The 20,132-nt window shown below is 43.4% G+C and overlaps 1 protein-coding gene and 1 non-coding gene across 10 annotated transcripts in view; both read left to right on the forward strand.

Annotated features, from left to right (window-relative positions):
- LDB2 (LIM domain binding 2) overlaps window positions 1-20,132 on the forward strand; it is a 437,269-nt gene that overhangs the window by 67,616 nt on the left and 349,521 nt on the right. The gene's annotated exons all lie outside the window — the stretch shown is intronic.
- Window positions 3,213-3,377, forward strand: LOC122696682. The gene has a single exon (XR_006341816.1). It is a non-coding gene; the product is annotated as a U1 spliceosomal RNA (small nuclear RNA).

Below are 20,132 nucleotides of genomic sequence, written 5' to 3' on the forward strand. Positions count from 1 at the left end.
AATTTCACAGGTTTATGAGTTTGCATGCGATGCAGTCTGTCTCATGGAGCCTGGGTTTGAGTGTGCATGCAGAAACCAGGGAACACTGCTGCAGCCCAGCAAATACCTCTGGATCCTCTTCACTGAGGCTGTATTCCTGGTACCAGTCCCTTCCTGGCTGGGTCTTTTAGGGGTGGGTCAGGGAGCTGTGAGCTGAAAAATGAGTTAGCATACCGCTTCCTCAGGTGGAAGAGAAGGAGATGTCTTTGTCCATTTTTAGACAAGAAGAATGGACATATTAAGAGCTTCACATATTGTGTGTGTGTGTGTGTGCGTCATTTATACTGTGCCAAGTGCTATGGTCCACTTGGTAGTCTTTGTGAGATGGGCATCTTTGTCTGAGATGGAGGTCAGGGGTCATGGTCATGGTCATGGTCACTGTTCTATCCTATCACTCAGAATCCCAAACTACCTTCCTGCAGGATAGTGGATGTGCTACTCAAGCCACAGGGTAGGTGGGTTCCCTCTTGGACCCTTTCCTTTCCCCAGTGAGGACCTTCTATGACTTTTCCTCTCTTATGTGCTGTGTGCTTAGTCGCTCAGCTGTGTCTGACTTTTTGTGACCCCATGCGCTGTACCCCGCCAGGCTCCTCTGTCCATGGGGATTCTCCTAGAAACATGTTCAATGGCTGGGAAAAATGAGATAGAAAACATTGCTTTGCACTTTTTTGCATTAACTTGTAATCAGGCTCATCCATGAAAGGGTGTGTGGTGTGTATATATTTTCATCACTGTGACCATACATAGTACATATATAAACTTAGGTTACGCTTTGTCACTTAAAGTCATGTCCCTTTCAAGTGTACCACTTGTTGCTGGGGACTCACTGGGTCCATTGCCTAACTTCTCCATTATTATTGGTTGATGAGTTGGAGCGAGTTGCTCAACTTCTTAAATCCTTAACTCCTCAAACGTGAAGTAATTCTATTTTCTTTCTTTTTAAAAAAAAAAAAAGATTATTGAAGTATAGTTGAGTTACAATGTTGTGTTAATTTCTGCATGTAGCAGAGTGACTCAATTATACATACACATTTTTTCATAATCTTTTCCATAATGGTTTATCACAGGATACTGAACATAGTCCCCTGTGCTATACAGTAGGACCTTGTTTCTTGTCCATATTCTGTATATAGCTTGCATCTGCTAATCCCAGCCTCCTAATCCTATCTACCCCATCCTCCTCCCCTTGGCAACCACAAGTCTATTCTCTATGGTGTGAGTCTGTTTCTGTTTCATAAACAGGTTGATTTGTGTCATATTTTAGATTTCACGTAAGAGATAACATATAGCATGTGTCTTTCTCTTCACTTAGTATGATAATCTCAAGGTCCATCCATGTTGCTGCCCTTCACATTATTTCATTATTTTTTATGGCTGAGTAATATTCCATTCTATATACATACCATATCTTTCTTATCCATTCATCTGTTGACAGACATTTAAGTTGCTTCCATGACTCGGCTTTTGTGGATAGTGCCACTATGAGCATAAGAGTGTATGTATCTTTTCCAATTATAGTTTTGTCTGGATATATGCCCAGTAACAGGATTGCTGGATCTATAATATTTCCTTTATGATAGGAATGATGGAAAGACAAAAGAGATGATTCTGCAAGTACTTTATACATTGAAAAGGTAATAGAAGGTATTAAATATACAAAGATTTAGGGGACCTTTGAGATCCCTTTCAATTCAGAGAATTAGTGAGCTCCAAGAAAATGTTTGTTCATTGTCGTTCAGTCTCTAAGTCATGTCTGACTCTTTGAGATCCCATGGACTGCAGCACGCCAGGCTTCCCTGTCCTTCATTATCTTCTGGAGTTTGCTCAAACTCGTGTCCATAGAGTCAGTGATGCCATCCAAACATCTTGTCCTCTGTTGTTCCTTTCTTCTGCCTTCAATCTTTCCCAGCCACAGGGTCTTTTCTAATGAGTCAGCCCTTCCCATCAGGTGGCCAAAGGACTGGACTTCAGCATCAGTCCTTCCAATCAATATTCAGGGTTGATTTCCTTTTAGGATTGACTCATTTTATCTCCTTGCTGTCCAAGGGACTCTCAAGAGTCTTCTCCAGCACCACAATTCAAAAGCATCAATTCTTTAGCACCCAGCCTTCTTAATGGTCCAACACTCACATCTGTACATGACTACTGGAGAACCACAGCTTTGGCTATACACACCGTTATCAGCAAAGTGATGTCTGCTTTTTAATACTCTGTCAGGGCTTGTCACAGCTTTTCTTTCAAGAAGCAAGCATCTTTTAATTTTAATTAAATTAATTGATTAAAAGAAGATGCTGACCACTTTCAAAAAAGTGTGTGTGTCTACTATTAGTGGACCTGTTCATAAGGAGCTAGATTCAGAAGAGGGGTTTCCTTATCTACAAATCAAAGCTAATAATTTCTTCATATTTAAATAAGAAAATGAACATGAGACTCATAGCAGAGTCTGGGACATAGATAACTCAGTCTCTTTTACAGTTGTAAATTTCATATAAAGAAGAGAGCTCAATTCATTTTGAATATCTGTTCTACCATTAATTAGCTGCCCACCCTCAACTAATCCTGACAAACTCCTTAACCTGAGCAAATCATGACACATTCCTTAACTCAGGAAAATGACTTCATTGCCTCAGCCTCAGTTTCCCCAGTGTATAATGAAGGCTATTTCCAGCCCATGGAGGCATGGCCCAGCATCCACATAAGCACAGCTGGTCAGTGTCTGGAACATAAGAAGCTCAAGAAGCTTGTGGTTCTCTCTGCCTTCCATCCACTCTCATGGTCAGCACGGCATTTTTGAGTCCTGCCTGCAGGACTTGGGAAAGTGACTTGGCTTTTGTATGGCACTTTTTCACTCACAGCACAATTCCAACTCTACCGAATATCCTGTTATATCCCGCAATGGAAGTGAATGTTAAAAGCAGAATACATATTCTGAATCACTTTGCTGTACACTTTGTGAAACTATCACAACATTGTCAACCAACTACATTCCAGGAAAAATGAAAGGGACTTCCCTGACTGTCCAGTGTTAGGACTTCGTCTTCCAGTGCAGGGGGTGCGGGTTTGATCCCTGGTTGGGAAGTTAAGATCCCGCACGCTTGTGGCCAAAGACTCAAAACATAAAACGGAAGCAATGCTGCAACAGATTCAGTAACGACTTTTAAAAATAAATAACTATACTTACCTGGCAGGGGAGATACCATGATCACGAAGGTGGTTTTCCCAGGGCGAGGCTTATCCATTGCACTCCAGATGTGCTGACCCCTGCGATTTCCCCAAATGTGGGAAACTCGACTGCATAATTTTGTGGTAGTGGGGGACTGCGTTCGCGAAAAATTTTAAAAAATTAAAAAATAAATAAATAAATAAATAAATAAAATTTAAAAAAAAACCTAAAAACAAAAAACCCACCAAGGTAAATGAAGCCTTTTGAGGCCAAGTCACTGATCCGACCATGCCTGTCAGAACTTTGGGCTAAGTTCTTCCAAAATGCTTGAACTATGTTTTTGCTTTATTTCTTCGTCCAGTGCCTGGACAGCTGAACCATTTATGAGCATCAGTGGAGAACAGATTACAGTCCTTCCCCTGGAAGTTACCTGCTTGGTACGGCAGGGAGATGGTGGAGGCCAGGGTGTGACTTGAGTGTGCATTGGGGGTTTTGCAGTGAGGCACGTCCCCCAGTGTGTCCTCTGAAGGGTGACAGTCCACTCCGGGTGCCCATCTGCAAATACTCACCAAGAAGTGCACTCACATTCCAAGCCTGCTTCCTAAGTCACGGCACACAGCTCATGACATGGGTCAGTGTATCTTTTAGTGACATGGGTCTTGTATCGTTAACGGCCAAAGGGAGCCACCTGTGTGCCCGTGAAATCAGGTTATGGCACCAGAGAATCTTAAAATGTTATGTTACATGAAAGAAGCCAGAAAAAAAAAAAAGAGTATGAATTGTAATCCCCTTTATATGAAATTCAAAATTAGGGGAGTCTGTCTATGACATTTGAGAAGAACATGGGCGACCTTTGGAGCGGTGATAAGGCTGACTGATAAGAGAAGTTCCTATGGTTGTATAAAGATTCACGTTGTGATGGGATGGTGGCTACTACATACATAGGTAAATATGTTTTCAAATCTCAAGTTGTAAACTTGTGATTGAGGTATTTCATGGCTATATGCATGTGACCTTGATTGTAAAAATCAAGGATCATATTCTTAAATGTGGTGGTGGTGGTTTAGTAACTAAATCGTGTCAAACTCTTTGTGACCCCCTGGATTGTAGCCTGCCAGGGTCCTCTGTCCATGGGATTTCCCAGGCAAGAATACTGGAGTGGGTAGCCATTTCCTTCTCCAATTTTTAAACACAGGAGATGCTAGAAAGAAGTGCTTCTTTATTCATTTTCATTGCGATATAGAAACCAAGCCATCGGGCCCAAGGTTTAAATTCTGTCTCTACTGGGATTTTGGGTGAGTTGCTTAGCCTTTCTGAATTTCAACTTTCTCTTCTAAAATACAGGGAGAATATAAATCTACTCATTGCGAAAGAACCTGACGCTGGCAAAGACTGAAGGCAAAAGAAGAAGAGGGGGCAGAGGATGAGATGGTTAGATAGCGTCACTGACTTATGGACATGAATTAGAGCAAACTCCAGGAGATAGGGAAGGGCAGGGATGCCTGGTGTGCTGCAGTCCATGAGGTCACAAAGAGTCAGATACGAGTTAGTAACTGAACACACACATATTCATTTATTCATTCAGTCAGTAATCCCATTTGCCGCTCACTGTGTAGACGCTGGTAATAGGATGGTGGACAAGACAAACCCTTTTCCTAGGGACCTTACCTTCTAGAGCTGGTGCCTTTAGGGGTTAAGACAACAGTGGGTTGATAGGATTCTGTCACAAACTGTGTGAAGGGAGCAATCCCTATTCTATTCTAATTAAGCCACATCATGTTCGCCTAATGGCCCAGTGGTGCCCGATCTAATTTTGCAAGACAGTCTGGAAATCCTGGTGGTGAAAATTTGACATTTTGTTCATTTTTTTTTTCCCAAAACACATTACAAGCTAAACATTTAGGTTTGTGACCTCTTGCAAAGTTTATTCATCCATGCAGCATTTATTAATAAACCCCAGTCTGAGGTTTATCCTGTCTGATTTTTCATTACTATTTCAAATTTCTTAGCAGTGAAATAGAAATATTCAAGTTTGAAATCATACAGTAAGTGCTCAGTTAGGTAAGTTTTCCTGAGTCCCTCACCTTACAGGATTTTTCTAAATTCTTCCAATGGTCTTGAAGTTTGGCTTTCTAGGAAAGAGAGAGGTTCTCAATCTCACTCCCACCCTATGTCACTCATGTTCCCTTTGTCCGCAGTATCCACGACACCGACAGAGACCCTCCGTTCTTACCATCTGCGTCTGGACAATAGTCTTTCTCAGACCTTTGTAGTTAGATGATTAAAATGCTGCTCAAAAATTCAAATTCAGCTGCTTATTTCTATTTTAATCAATTTCAATTTCAAGCCTTAAGGCATATTATTTTGTTTTGCTATGAACTTTGACCTTACACTGTAAAACTAGAGAGAGTGTCAGCATGCTTAGCAAAAGCCGAAGTCATAAACATTGTCTTTAAAGAATGGCATAGTTTAAAAACTGGTTTTTAATCCAGCTTAAGGAATATAACCTGAGTTCCTTTACACTTCAGTTTCATTAAAGCTGTCAAAATGCAATGCCATCAGATAAGAATAAGTAGGATATCCTCCTTTCCCTATATGTTTTCATCCATATTGTCCTCCCCCTTTTTTCCCTATTAGTCAAATTCTAGCTACCCTGGCTCTCCTAATTATAAGCTGGACAAGTGATTGTAGACAGATTATTTAAGCTCTCACTGTACTAGCTTTCTTTTTATAAAATGGAGACAGTAATAGTATGTCTGTCTTGGGATCGTGAAGATGAAAGAACATAGTATGTGATGTCAAGTACTTTCCACATTACCTGGAACACACCAAGCATTTAACAAACATATTAAAAGTTGTCATTGGAAATTCCCTTCCCAGTGGTTAAGACTCTACGCTCCCAATGCAGAAAGTGTAGGTTTGGTCCCTAGTCAAGGAACTGAGATCCTTACCACATGAGGTGTGGTGCAACCAAAAATAAATATATACACTAAAAAATAAAATAAAATGATGGAGCATTTATGTGAAAAAGGTTCTCCTCTTATCAAACAAAAAAATAGCTGTTATTTTTATTATCCTTTGATTCAGTTCGGATTAGGGCAACTGTGAGTGATAGAATAATATCCTAAATTATAGTGTTTTAAACAAGCTGGAAGTTTAGTTATTGTCCACATGAATGTAGGCAGTCCGGGGCTGGTGTAGACCCACCAGGATAGGTGAGGATCCAGGCTTCTTTCCTCAGTGCTGCCGACTTCAACATGCAGGTCCTACTCCATCCCAGATGGCTGTTCTAGCTCTGGTTATCCTTTATCAAAAGGCAGAGAGGAAGGGAAAAGGGGAGGGTATGCCCATTCTCTAAGGACGTCTGCCTTGGATGCACGATGGACTTTAACCCATTGGCCACACGGTCACACTTGTTGCCGGCGAGACTAGAATATGTGGACTGATTTTTTTTTTTTTCCCCTTAGGTAGTCACGTGCTGAGCAGGGGGCCTGTTACTGAGGAAGAAGGGGGCGGCTAGCAGCTTTGCTCTGTCCATCCTTCATGGCAGAAACCACGCTCTCTTGTGATGTTGTCCTCAGCTGCTAGGATTCCTTGGCTGCTTTTTTCCTTCTAGAACGCTCAGGGACACACTCTCCTGAGTCTGACTTTCCTGGGTTGGGTACCACTGTCGTCACTGCCTTCATCCCTGCCTCCAGCCTCTGGGTGAGGAAGACTATAGCCACCACCAAGGGGATGTCTGCTTCTGCCATGACCATCCTTTCCACACAACATTCTGAGTAAGCTTTTGAAAACATAGCTCAGATCATGTCTGGTTTCTCTTCAGTACCTTCCAATGGCTTCTCATATTGCTTCAAGGCAGAGGCAGGCATGCGTGCTCAGCCTGATTCTACGTGACCCTATGGATGTAGCCCACCAGGCTCCTCTCTCCTTGGGGTTCTCCACGCAAGAACACTGGAGTGGGTGGCCATTTCCTTCTCCAGGGATTCTTCCTGACCCAGGGGTCGAACTCTCGTCTCTTGTGTCTCCTGCATTGGCAGGCAAATTCTTTACCACTGAACCATATTAATTACTGCAAAGAAAATCTCCAGTCTTTGCCCTTCCCTTTGAGATCTGTGGGCTTCCCAGGTGGCATTAGTGGTTAAGAACCCGCCTGCCAACACAGGTTAGACGTAAGACATGCTGGTTCAATCCCTGGGTCGGGAAGACCCCCTGAAGAAGGGAATGGCAATCCACTCTAGTATTCTTGCCTGGAGAATCCCACGGACAGAGGAGCCTGGCGGGCTACAGTCCATGCGGTGGCACAGAATTGGACATGACTGAAGCGACTTCTCACAGCATATCACAGCACTGAGGTCTGTAGGACCCGGCTCCTCTCTTGTTGTCCAGTTGCTAAGTCTTGTCTGACTCTTAGCGACCCCTGGACTGCATGCAGCATGCCGGGCTCCCCTGTCCCTCAGTGTCTCCCAGAGTTTGCTCAAATTCATGTCCATTGAGTCGGTGATGCCATCCAACCATCTCATCCTCTGTCGTCCCCTTTTCCTCTTGCCCTCAATCTTTCCCAGCATCAGGGTCTTTTCCATTGAGTCAGCTCTCCACATCGGGTGGCCAAAGTATTGGAGCTTCAGGCTCACTAAGACTTTCTCTCTCTCCCTCTCTCTGTGTACACTAGCCATACCAATCTCCTGGCTGCTTTTTCTCTTCCAGAGGAAGGTACAGTCTTTCCTTAAGGCCTTTGCACTCAAAATGTAAAAACAAGCTCAGAGAGGCTAAGTTGCCCAAGGCCATCCTGCTTAGAACTAATGGAGCCAGGATCTAAAACCAGGTCAGGCAGCCCACACATTCTGTATCTTTTTATTCAACCCCATTGCATAAATGCTTAATGACTGCTTGATTGCTCGGTAATAGATTCCATGAAGGCCATCAGTCCCTTCTGAGAAAAGACTGCTCAGCATTTCTAGGAGAGCCACGGGTCTTTCTGAGAGAGGAAACGAGGTCTTCTAGAATCTCTCTCTGCCAGAACCATTAGGAGCCCCTACCCTAGGCCCTGTTGCTGAAGGAAATAAGAAGCCTCGTCAGGTCCGAGGTCAGCAGAGGCTAATTGGATCAGCCATCTTCCTTTCATGGACCGAATGTGAGGTTGGTCCCTGGGAGTTCTGACTGGCCCTCCGCAGGTCACTGGACCCTCCTCATGTTCTTCGTGCTGAATCATTTCTGTTCGACACAGACACAATTAGATACAGTTCTTACCCCATTCATTGAGTTGCCTCTTTTGCTGAGCGTTGAAATTGATTTAAAAGAAATGAAAAGGAACATACATGCCCTAAAAGACTTCATTTAGATCAATTATTTAACCTGGGGAGGGGGTTTTTTCCTTTGAGCCTCAGAGAATCTGAGATGCCTCTGAAATGATGTGTAAACTCTGTACAGATAGATGTATTTGTTTTTCCACTGAGAGGATACAGAGCTTTTATCAAGTTCTCCGAGGGGTTTAGCACTCCAAAACTGGTGAGAACTCGTGAAAATAAAAACTTCTCTGGATGCCTGTCATTTATTTTGCAAAGAATATACTCTATGTTTCCTCGCTCCTTTTAATCCTCAGAACAACCCGTGAGTTAGGATATTACCATGGTAATTTCATAGATGCAAGAACTCAGGTCAGAAAGCCTCAATTATTTTTTAATGTCACACATAGATTTTAAACATGGGAATCATATTTTAAACCTATGTCTGTTATCCTCCCAAGAATGCATTCTATTTTCATCTTGACCCATATTTTATTCAAGTAGCCTATAGACACATGGTTTTAAAAATTAAACAGCACTTTTTTAAAAAGTTTTCTTCTGCTTCCTGCATTGTCTCTTTCCTTTGGGTTTTCTCCTCATTTTTTTTTTTTTTTTTGCTTTATGCTTTATGTTCATATTTCTGCTTTCTGTTGGAAGCTTTGCTTAACTCTGTGACTCCTTGGTTACCCTTAGATATTAAAAATGTGCTGCCCCCAAAGCTCATTACAAGCTCTGTGGCGCTAAATTGCTTCAGTTGTGCCCAATTCTTTGTGACCCATGGACTGTAGTCCTCCAGGTGCCTCTGTCCATGGAATTTTCCAGGCGAGAACACTGGAGTGGTGTGCCATGCCCTCCTCCAGGGGATCTTCCCTACTTGGCGATCAAACCTGCGTCTCTTATGTCTCCTGCATGGCAGGTGGATTCTTCACCACTGAGCCACTGGGAAGCCCACAAGCTCTGAGGGCAGCTAAATCTTTTTGCCTTGGGGGTCTCGCCACTGAGGGATTGGGTGGCCAGCGGGCATTTTCACTGGAAACACCCACCTGAGTTTCTAGAGCTTGTTTTCCGGATCCTTTAAATTTCTCCAAACAAGAACTGTCCAGCTCCTTGCTTAGAGTGTATGAGATCTGCTGTTGGTGGGAGGCGGTTAGCAGTTCTGAGTAGGTAGAAGGGAGGATGGAGGGGGACCTGATCTTGTAAGTGCTCTGTAAGCAGAGCCCCTGTTTCCAATTCTAGGGTTCACCCACCCTTTTTAGGCACACGTCCAACTTCTGAGCCTCTCTGAGAATCCGTACGATAGACAGTCTCACCTCTCTTTGGTATCTCTCTCTGCAGACTGCCATACAAGTGTCTCCATTCAATTTCTAGCTTCCAAAAATCTATTAAATGATCTCACCCATCTCACTTCTTCTGCTTCCTTTAATCCCTGAAGTTGCACCTCTTTTATTCCTTCTCTATGTCTTCAGATATACTTTTTTAAGAATGCACATGGTCCGGCCACAACCCTACAATGGAAGTTTCTAGGTTTGTTTCTTCCACTGTCATTATACTGGGTTGACCAAAACGTTTGAGTTTTTCTATAACATTTTATGGGGAAAAAAACAAAAAACTGAACAAACTTTTTGTCCAACCTGGTACTACCTCTCGATACCTGTCACGTTCCATCCAGAGTCTGAGATGCAAGAAAAGCCTTCAAGGGATTCTTTAGTGTTGTGTATTCTCTCCCCTGATGAAATCACGCACATAGACTGTGCACCCCTGATACGAGCACATGATTGTACATCAACAGGCAGGTTACAGAGTAAGAGCTGCAAGTTTGCCTGCCCAGAGGGATCCAGAAAGGTACACTCAGTGAGCCAGAGAGTGGTGTATCTAAGACTAGGGGGAAAATAGGAGCAAAATCCTAAAGGCAGGCAAGTGCAGGGGGTAAGAAAAAAAAAGTGTGTCCATCAGCTTGGCTTGAGGAAAGGTATTTACAGAAGGAAGTATTAATACCTGCAGATTCTTGCAGGCACTCGGTGTAGGCAGGCTGGAATGTTTGGTTAGAAGTTTGGGAATGATTTTCTCTTAAGGTGATGCCTTGGGCTTCTGAGGTGGTGCAGGTGGTGAAGAACCCACCTGCCAATTCAGGAGACGTAAGAGCTGTGAGTTTGATCCTTGGGTCGGGAAGATCCCGGGAAGGAGTCCATAGCAATCCACTCCAGTATTTTTGCTTGGGGAATCCCATGGACAGAAGAGCCTGTCAGGCTATAGTCCATGGGGTCACGAAGAGTCAGACACAATTGAAGTGACTTAGCACATATGCATGCAAGGTGACAGATCATCACTGATAACCTACAAAATGACGGGATAAAGAGTGTCTGTAAGGAGACTTCCCTGGTGGTCCAGTGGATACGAATCCTCCCTGCAGTGCAGGAGACTCAGATTTGGAACCCAGGATGAGGAAGGTCCCCAGAGAAAGAAATGGCAACTCACTCCAGGATTCTTGCCTGCAGTATCCCATGGCCAGAGGAGCCCAGCGGGCTACATGGGGTTGCAAGAATCAGACTTGACTTAGTGGCTAAATCACCACCACCACCGCTGGGAATTAAGATCCCACATGCTGTAAAACAAGTAAGCCTGAGAGTCACAACTACTGAGCCCGCCGGCCACAGCTAGAGAGAAGCCCGTGTGCGCCTAGAAAAGATCTGGCGTGACCCAATGAAGATCCCACTTGCTGCAACTAAGACCCAAGGCAGCCCAATAAGGAAAAAGGAGAAAGAGAGAGAGAGAGATGGGTTTAAAAAAACAAAACAAAACTGTCTATAAGAACTAAGGGGTGTGGAGGGATTCCTAGAAGGGAAAGATTGGACAGCAGACAGAGAGCTGGAACCATCTTCGGAAAGAGGAGAAACTAAAATCTTGGGATGGGAAGGAAAGGAAATGGTTCGGCCAAAGTGGGGACTGGGGCAACAGAAAGATTCCAGGAGGAGACTGGAAGTCAACAGTCAAAGGGAAGAAACCTGGGCGTTTCTGCCTGATGGGAGAGTGTGTGTCACTTAGGACTTAAGTAATTATTTCTTGCACTATTTATAACTCCAAATTCCCTTTGAAAACATCAGCCCCCACCCAGCCTCTCCACATTGGCCTTTCATGCTGCCCTCCAGCTATTTGAAGTTTCCCTAGCTTGAACCCAGGTTGGATCCCTGGGTTGGGAAGATCCCCTGGAGAAGGGAATGGCTACCCACTCCAGTATTCATGAGCGGAGGAGCTTGGTGGGCTGCAGTCCATGGGGTCTCAAAGCGTCAGACAGGATTGAGGGGCTAACACTTTCACCGGGAGTGGAGCTGCCTTCTCTGTGGACCAGGGGGATGAGCCGTTCCTCTAAGGAGATTCTTTAAGCACAACTCCGGATCTGGATTCTGGTTCCTGGTGGTGGGAGTTGCTGTTTTTATTTTATGAGCCCTCCTTTAAATATGGCAGGGTGCAAAAATGAATAGCAAATGAGAATTCTCTAAATGCCTTTTCTGTGGATGGGTTTGTGCTTTCTTGGGTGCCCCCCGCCCCCAGGAACCTTCCTGTAGGTCCCTTCTCCAGGTCAGGATTATGATTGAACCATTCCACCCATCAAGCCTAGTTCAGTATTTAATCAATCTTGAATCACCAGTCAAGTCCTTGCAGTTCAAATATCAGGCTTCAAGCCTCCCTAACTTTTGCCATTGGCATTTAAGGTAGTACTTTTTCTGTGTGTATTTTTTTTTTTTCATCCCTTCTCTTTTTCTCCTACTGTCCTGACTTCCCAGAATGTTTACGCTTGTTGAAAAAAGCAGATTTTCTCAAGCATTTGCAGTCAAATGAATAAGCTCAAGAATCAGAAACAGGCTTAGAGAGAGAATTTTCCTGTTTCAGGGCGTGCATTAGAGTTCAGTTTTGACAGTTGTAGGAAAGGCTTCTTGAAGAACCCTCTGAGGGAGGAGCCCTGCTCTCCAGAGGAAGGCAGAGGAATTGCTGCTGTCTAGAGAGGTGATGGTTTTTGCATAAGAATGTAATCCATCCATTTGCTGGTGAATATTCATATTCTAGGGGTGGGATAGAAGTTTCAAAATTCACAGATCTGTGGAAGTAGCAATTGTAAATCAGTGTCATCTGTAAATGTAATAGGGGCTTGTTTGTTTTAAATGGCCAGGATCACCTAAACTGAGTTTCATTTTTATCCGTTTTCTTTTGTTTATACTGAAATTAAGGCTGGAAGCTTATAGATACTGAACTATTGATAATAGATGTGCTCTGATTACTTTCATTTCATCATAAATGTGATTTAAATTCAGTTTGCTCATTTCTGATCTGAGTATTGTTTTTCTCTTAATGTTATAGCTAGCTTGCTCTATCTATCTTCTTTCTACATATTTCTCTATTAACTGATGATTCATGAATAGATTTGCTAGAACATTAGAGCTAAACTAACATTACAGATGTCAGTGATTTATATATAAATAATAATTATAATATATAATGAATATATATGTGAGCTTAATACATATACATATCTAAAATCAGTTTTATGGGTGATTCATAAGTAAACTAAATTTGGAGTGCTTTAATTACATTAAGGCATTCCAGAGAAAATGAAAAGAAAATTGCTATTTATTAATCTCTGTGGGAAATAATTTGGCTATATAACAAAGCTCGTATATCATGTAATTCTCATGACAGCTCCATGATGTATATGTGAAAAAACCAAATCACAGAGGGTGAAGGCCCTTGCCTAAAATCGTGGAGCTGGACTCAGGGCATTTTTCTATTTTCCTAGAGAAATGTGGTCCCTGCATCTCACTACGAGGACAGAACTAGAGCTGCTTCGTGTATCATCCTCATCTCCTTCAGACATGAATGCTTCTTTATCTCAAGGTCTTGCTTTGTCGAACACTGCATCACCCTCAAGGTCTTGCATTGGTCTTATTTTGGATCCTGTACAGTCACCCAAAGACCTAGGTGGATCACAGACAGGACACGGCCAATAAAGGTTCAAGGTACCACATTTGCTTGGAGGTTTAAAGTCTCAGGGAAGATCAAGGTCTTTGAGTGTTCTTTACACTTGGCATCACTAATCTGGAGAACCCTAGCTCCTATCTCAGAGCTAATTTCTTTTCACTATTATTTTTTCTTTCTGAATTAAGTCTTCACTCAATGAATGACCACGTATAGGATTCATACTTCAGAAAAATAACTGGAGTTGCATACTTAAAATCCTGACATCTCATTATGCCACGAAGTTTTTTTCTTTCCGTCTGGAGTGTCCTTCCCACAGTATCTGCCTAGTGAATTTGTCACCCTTCAAGGCTCTCTCTACGGCCACATTCTCCAGGAAGCCCGCCTTTTCCGAACTTCCCAGACATAGTATCTCAGCTCCTACTGAGCTGCAAATGCTTCTCTGGTGTGTGTGTGTGTGTGTGTGTGTGTGTGTGTGTGTGTGTTAGTCACTCAGTTGTGTCCAACTCTTTGGGACATAGTATCTCAGCTCCTACTGAGCTGCAAATGCTTCTCTGGTGTGTGTGTGTGTGTGTGTGTGTGTGTGTGTGTGTGTGTGTGTGTGTGTGTGTGTGTTAGTCACTCAGTTGTGTCCAACTCTTTGGGACATAGTATCTCAGCTCCTACTGAGCTGCAAATGCTTCTCTGGTGTGTGTGTGTGTGTGTGTGTGTGTGTGTGTGTGTGTGTGTGTGTGTGTGTGTGTGTGTGTGTGTGTGTGTGTGTGTGTGTGTGTGTGTGTGTGTGTGTGTGTTAGTCACTCAGTTGTGTCCAACTCTTTGGGACCCCATGGACTGTAGCCCACCAGGCTCCTCTGTCCATGGGATTCTCCAGGCAAGAATACTGGAGTGGGCTGCCATTTCTTCCTCCAGGGGCTCTTCCTGACCCAGGGATCAATCCAGGTCTCTTGCATTGCAGACGGATTCTTTCCCTTCTCAGCCACCAGGGATGCCTCTATCCCACTTATATTAATTACTCTGCACCTAAACTACCAGGAACCAGTGAGATTCCACTGTCGTGTGTTACTCTGTAGTGTAACGCTTTCTTTGCTGTCTCCCTCGTGTGGTTGTCAGACTGAGATGTCCATTATCTATTGAGGTAAGGAAGTCCGCCTTCAGTCATATGAGCATGCTCTGGAATGCATTAAACACTGGATGGATTAAAGATGGCAAAACTCTGGGCTGTGAGAGTACAGAAACAGCCAAAGAAGGGACTTAGACGCTGAGGCTCCGGCAAAGTTGAGATCACACAGGTTTCAGTTCACATTTCACATTTCACGTTGCCTCTTGGATAGAGACGCACTTCAGATTCCTCAGATTAAAAAAATGCTGATGATGATAATACCACACTTGGTTGTTCTGTGGATGAAATAAAACAATGTAATATGGATTAATTAAGACAGCTTCTAGGACAGGAACTCACCTCAACTTGCCCATGAAATAATGATGTGTGAGTGGCTTGTGGCATCGTCGGTATTCTAACTAGTCTTCTATATCCAGAAGCTAGCAGTGATTAGCTTGTACCCTTCTGCTTTGTAAGAAAGTACTTGTGCTAGCAAGATGAGGTTAATTCTCATTAGAAGGAAAGGTAGTCACTCAGTTGTGTCCGACTCTTTGTGACCCCGTGGACTATGGAATTCTCCAGGCCAGAATACCGGAGTGGGTTGCTGTTTCCTTCTCCAGAGGATCTTCCCAACCCTGGGAGTGAACCCAGGTCTCCCGCATTGCAGGTGGATTCTTTATCAGCTGAGCCACCGGGGAAGCCCTAATTCTCGTTAGGCTTTCATTTGTGTCTAAAAACCAAAAGCTAGTGGTCAGTCCTCCTTCAGAGGTACGTGGTAAAGCGGTGAACGATAGCATCCTACGTTTTACATGGTGAGCAGTACGCTCATCTCTAACTTTGGAACTCGAATACAGCATCCCTTGACGGTGCCACCCAGTAACTGGTGTTGTGATGCGCTGTTTAAAAATAGATGTAAATAGTCAACACGTCTTTGAAAAGGAATCAAATCCTCACTTATAGCCTTTATCAACCAGCTGGTTCTTGTAAGCATCTTCCCGATCTGTGTGCAAACATTACTTTTAAGTGATCAGCTGGCATAATTAGGTAAGATTGTACACTGGAAGCACAATCCCGTTCTCTCTTCATCTCGGCTGGAAGAAGAAACAAACATCGCGGATGACGATGTGACGGTACCTTAGATGTGGGAGATTTTTCAGCAGCTGCAGTACCTTGCTCATCAGCGGAGCTAGTTATTTATTTGTTTTTCTTTTCGAGTTCAAAGATGCAGCTTTGCAGAGCCTCAGTCAGAGGGATAATTAGGAACCCAAGTACTGGGGCGGGGTGGGGGTGCAGATAGCAGCTCAGCTGACCTGGGTTTCTGTGGCATGTTTTCTATCTGGAAGCTTTTAGTATTCAGTTAAAAAAAAATCTTAAAATTCTCATTGCATTATAGATTTAAATCAGATTCAGAGAAACTGATTTAAGACCTGATGGGGGATGGAGCTGGGGGCTGTGACTTCAGAGACAAGGTGTTAAATGAGTAGGAAGATGATATTAAGCAGGGAAACCAGCGTGGCTTGATGAAATGGCTAGAAAGTGGTGTCAGAGAGAGGAGACCTCAGTCTAACGTCCGCTGTGCCCATTGGGCAGTTCACTAACCCTCTCTTGACCTCATTCTCTGATCCGTGGAAATGAGGGTTTGGAAACACTCAGGCTCCAAATGGACTGAGTGCCTGTTGCATGTCAGAATCCGAGGTGATTCTCACTCCGTGGGGCTCAGCTGTCCAGGAAGACAGACCAGCTGGGTGCGGATCAGTGTGTGAAAGATCCCGATGGAGAAGGTGCAGGGGCCGTGGGCTCTCAAGGCCATGTGGACTCTGGAGCTGGACCATACAGTGCCACGGTCATCACTGAGACATCTCCACAAAGACACCAGCACTTGTTGCAATGGGCTGTCGTGAAACATAAAGAACATTGCCTGATAGATTGTATGTGCCCAAGAAATCTAGTTGTTCACAGAACTAAGATTGTGTACAGGGTAAGAGAAAATCAGACTTGAGAAAAAAAACAGCGGGCGATTACAAGGCATCTCCCACTTAGCAAGTTTGGGTGACCGGCTTCCTTCCTTCTGAGGAACATATGGCTGATGCCCAAGCTCCTGGCTAGCAGGCCATGCTATCTCAACTTTAACCAATGTTCCATTCACCTAACAGCTACCACCTACCAACTATCTTATACCAGATAAAAAAAGCATCTATGACCAGGGAAGATAGCCAGTATATTATGATAACTTTAAATGGAGAATAACCTTTACAAATTGTAGATCAGTATGTTGTACACTTGAAACTTATATAATATTGTACATCAACTATACCTCAATAACATTTTTTGACAAGAACATCTACTGTAAAAATAGTTGTTAACATTCATGGAACAGACGGGGCTTCCCTGGTGGCTCAGATCGTAAAGAATCTGCCTGCAATTCAGAAGACCCAGCTTTGATCCTTGGATCTGGAGATCCCCTGGAGAAGGGAATGGCAACTCACTCCAGTAGTCTTGCCTGGAAAGTTCCATGAACAGAGGAGCCTGGAGGGCTGCAGTTCATGGGGTCACAAAGATTCAGACACGACTTCCTGACTCACACTCTCACTTTCCCTAGATCCTAGGCACAGGTAGTGACTCAGATGTATACGTACAGTAGACCCAGATGACCTCGTTTAATCTTTTGTTTACAATCCTTTTGACAGACGAGCTCTTGAAGTAGGAGAGCGGAGATTTGAGTCCAGGTCCCTTTGGGACCAAAACCACCTTATCTAAAGGCTGTTTACAGACTTACAGATGGAGAAAGTGACCAGAACTTTCCAGAGAGAGAGAGAGCATGTCTGAAGTCTCAGAACAGACTCACATTCTCGGATGCTTTCCTTCCAGCAGTAACATTTCATTATTTAATAAGAGCGGCCCTGAGTTTCACTGTAGAGAATGAGGTTTAAAGAGCTTAGAGGATTTGCTCAGTGATTTTTTTTTTTTTACATATAATTTCCTTATCATTATTTTGGTTTGTTTGTTTGAAACATTGAAATGGTTTCCATTCTCAGGTACCAAAGATAAAATTCTTTCAAATAGTCCATGTAAAAGGCTGTGGTCTGTGTTCAGACTTTTTGAAAAGCCAGAACCGAAACAGCAGTCATGACCCTGAAACACTAAAACCCTCAGGACAGCTAGATCAGTGCCTTCTCCTGGAACAGCCCTGCGACCGCCTCTTTAACTGCCTCCAGTTCTTTGCTGTCCCCCCAGGGCAGGGAGTGGTGATGAAGCAGGAGGGATGAAGGTGCTAAAATATTTTGGAGAAAATCAACTCTAACCTCAGGCATCTTCTGTTAACAAAGGTAGCTCAGATGGTAAAGAATCTGCCTGCAAAGCAGAAGGCCCAAGTTCAGTCCCTGGGTCAGGAAGATCCCCTGGAGGAGAGTGTGGAAACCCACCCCAGTATTCTTGCCTGGAGAATCCCATGGACAGAGGAGCCTGGCGTGCTACAGTCCATGGGGTCACAAAGAGTCAGACATGACCGAGCAACACTAATCGCTCTCAATTCCAGACTTGAGCATCCTCTTTTGACAAAACGAGTTTTTTTTTTTTTTCTTTTGCAGCTGTAAAGCATTTGGTGATTAGTCAGCCCATTTTTAAATTATCAAATAATGATTAAGAAATAAAAAACTAAATATTTAGAGCATGACAATATCATTGCTAATGGAAATGGCATCTGGAGAAATCAGGCTCAAGGGAAAGGAAGAAAAAAATTCCTTATACAATCAGACATGATCAGTTTGATCTTTGCCCTAAAGGGACTTTAAAAATCAGATTTCAGAACTATCAGACTAGCCTGCACCCTGCAACTAGAGAGTAGCCCCTCTCCTCTCAGCAAAAAATCCCAGCACAGCCAAAAAAAAAAAAAAAGCCTATCAGCTTATTTTGAGTATGTACTATGCAGAAAAAATTTTATTGTGTTTTTCTCAATTCCCTCTTCCCCACTCCTCAAAATATGGGACAAATAGGACCTGAAGTTGGGCGTCCCTGGTGGCTCAGCTGGGAAAGAATCTGCCTGCCATGCAGGAGATTTGGGTTTTATCCCTGGGTTGGGAAGATCCCCTAGAGAGGGGAACGGCTACCCACTCCACAATTCTTGCCTGGAGAATTCCATGGACAGGGGTCCTTAGGGTGGCAATGAGTTGGACACGGCTGAGTGACTAAGCAAGGCTGCAGGGGGTGGAGTTGGAAGGATTAAAAATGAGGTCTTTAAATGCAGTATATCCACGTGGAAAGCAAGTGAGAGCCTTTATTCTGTGCCTGCCCATCTCTCCTGGAGAACATGCTAGACCTCTTTCCTCTTGGGGATCTTTGTCCCAGTAAGTTCACTGCCAGGAAAACTCTGCCTTTGTGTTTGCTGGGGGTTGATTCCTTCCTGCCGTTCAGGTCTCAGCTCAAATGTCGCTTCCAGAGAGGTTCCCTTGACCTGTGTGTCTGACGTCATCTCTGATCTTCACAAGCTGTTCCCCTACCCTCCCCCTTCATAACACCTAGCACAGTCTGCAATGATCTGGTTCCCTTCTGCCTTCTTGTCACCCCCATCCACTAAGCTGTAAGCTCCAGGGGGCCTTGTCTGCTTCTCAACTGCCCAGGGCAGAACCCTGCACAAAGCAGGCACCCAAAAAATATTTCTGAGTAAGTGAATGAAAATAAATGCTTTCATAAAAATAAAGTGCCCTATAAATATATTATTATGTGAAAGTTGAAATCAGAAAATTTTCCTGAAAAAAATCTAAAATATTTGTCACATCATTTCTAGATTTTTTTTGAGCCAACAGTATCACACATTTCCCCTGAAAGCCCATTTTAACTTAACTCTTCATGGACTATTTACCCGAATGCCAGTTTCTAGATGTTCATTGTTGTTCAGTTGCTAAGTCGTGTCTGACTCTTTGCGACCCCGTGGGCTGCAGCACACCAGGCTTTCCTGTCCTCCGCTGTCTCCCAGAGTTTGCTCAGATTCACGCCCATTGAGTCAATGATGCTATCTAACCATCTCATTCTCTGCCACACCCTTGTCCTTTTGCCATCAATCTTTCCCAGCATCAGGGTCTTTACCAATGAGTCGGCTCTTCGCATCAGATATTTAGGAAATCAATATTTTCTAAAATAAAGTAACTTTATATTTAGAGTAAAAAAATATCTTGCTTTTTGGCTGAATATATAAGGAAGAGCTTGCATTCTTTTTTTTTTTTTTTTTCAATATTTGTGAGAAGAAAAATGACTAGGTCCCTATCCCAGCCTACCGAATGCAACGAATCAGGGCAATCCACAGTTCATGTCTACTCAAGACTTCAGAGCACGTGGCTGTCAGTGTTCACAGAACTGCTAAATCATGGAATTTCAGCATCAAAGGAAACTTACGGTTCATTCACTTTACCCAGTCCCCAGATCTGACATGTGTGTCCCTAAATCATTTCTTTAATTCTGTAGGTTGTATCCTCTACATTAATTAAGAATTGATGTAGTATTGCTCACACTTGTGTTTTAAGATAGTCTCTTGAGGTTTAATTTCTAGACATCATTACATTGAATAAAAATTGAATTGTTCGTG

This window comes from Cervus elaphus, chromosome 6 (genome assembly GCF_910594005.1).
Source record: "Cervus elaphus chromosome 6, mCerEla1.1, whole genome shotgun sequence".
In the NCBI taxonomy this organism is placed as follows: domain Eukaryota; kingdom Metazoa; phylum Chordata; class Mammalia; order Artiodactyla; family Cervidae; genus Cervus; species Cervus elaphus.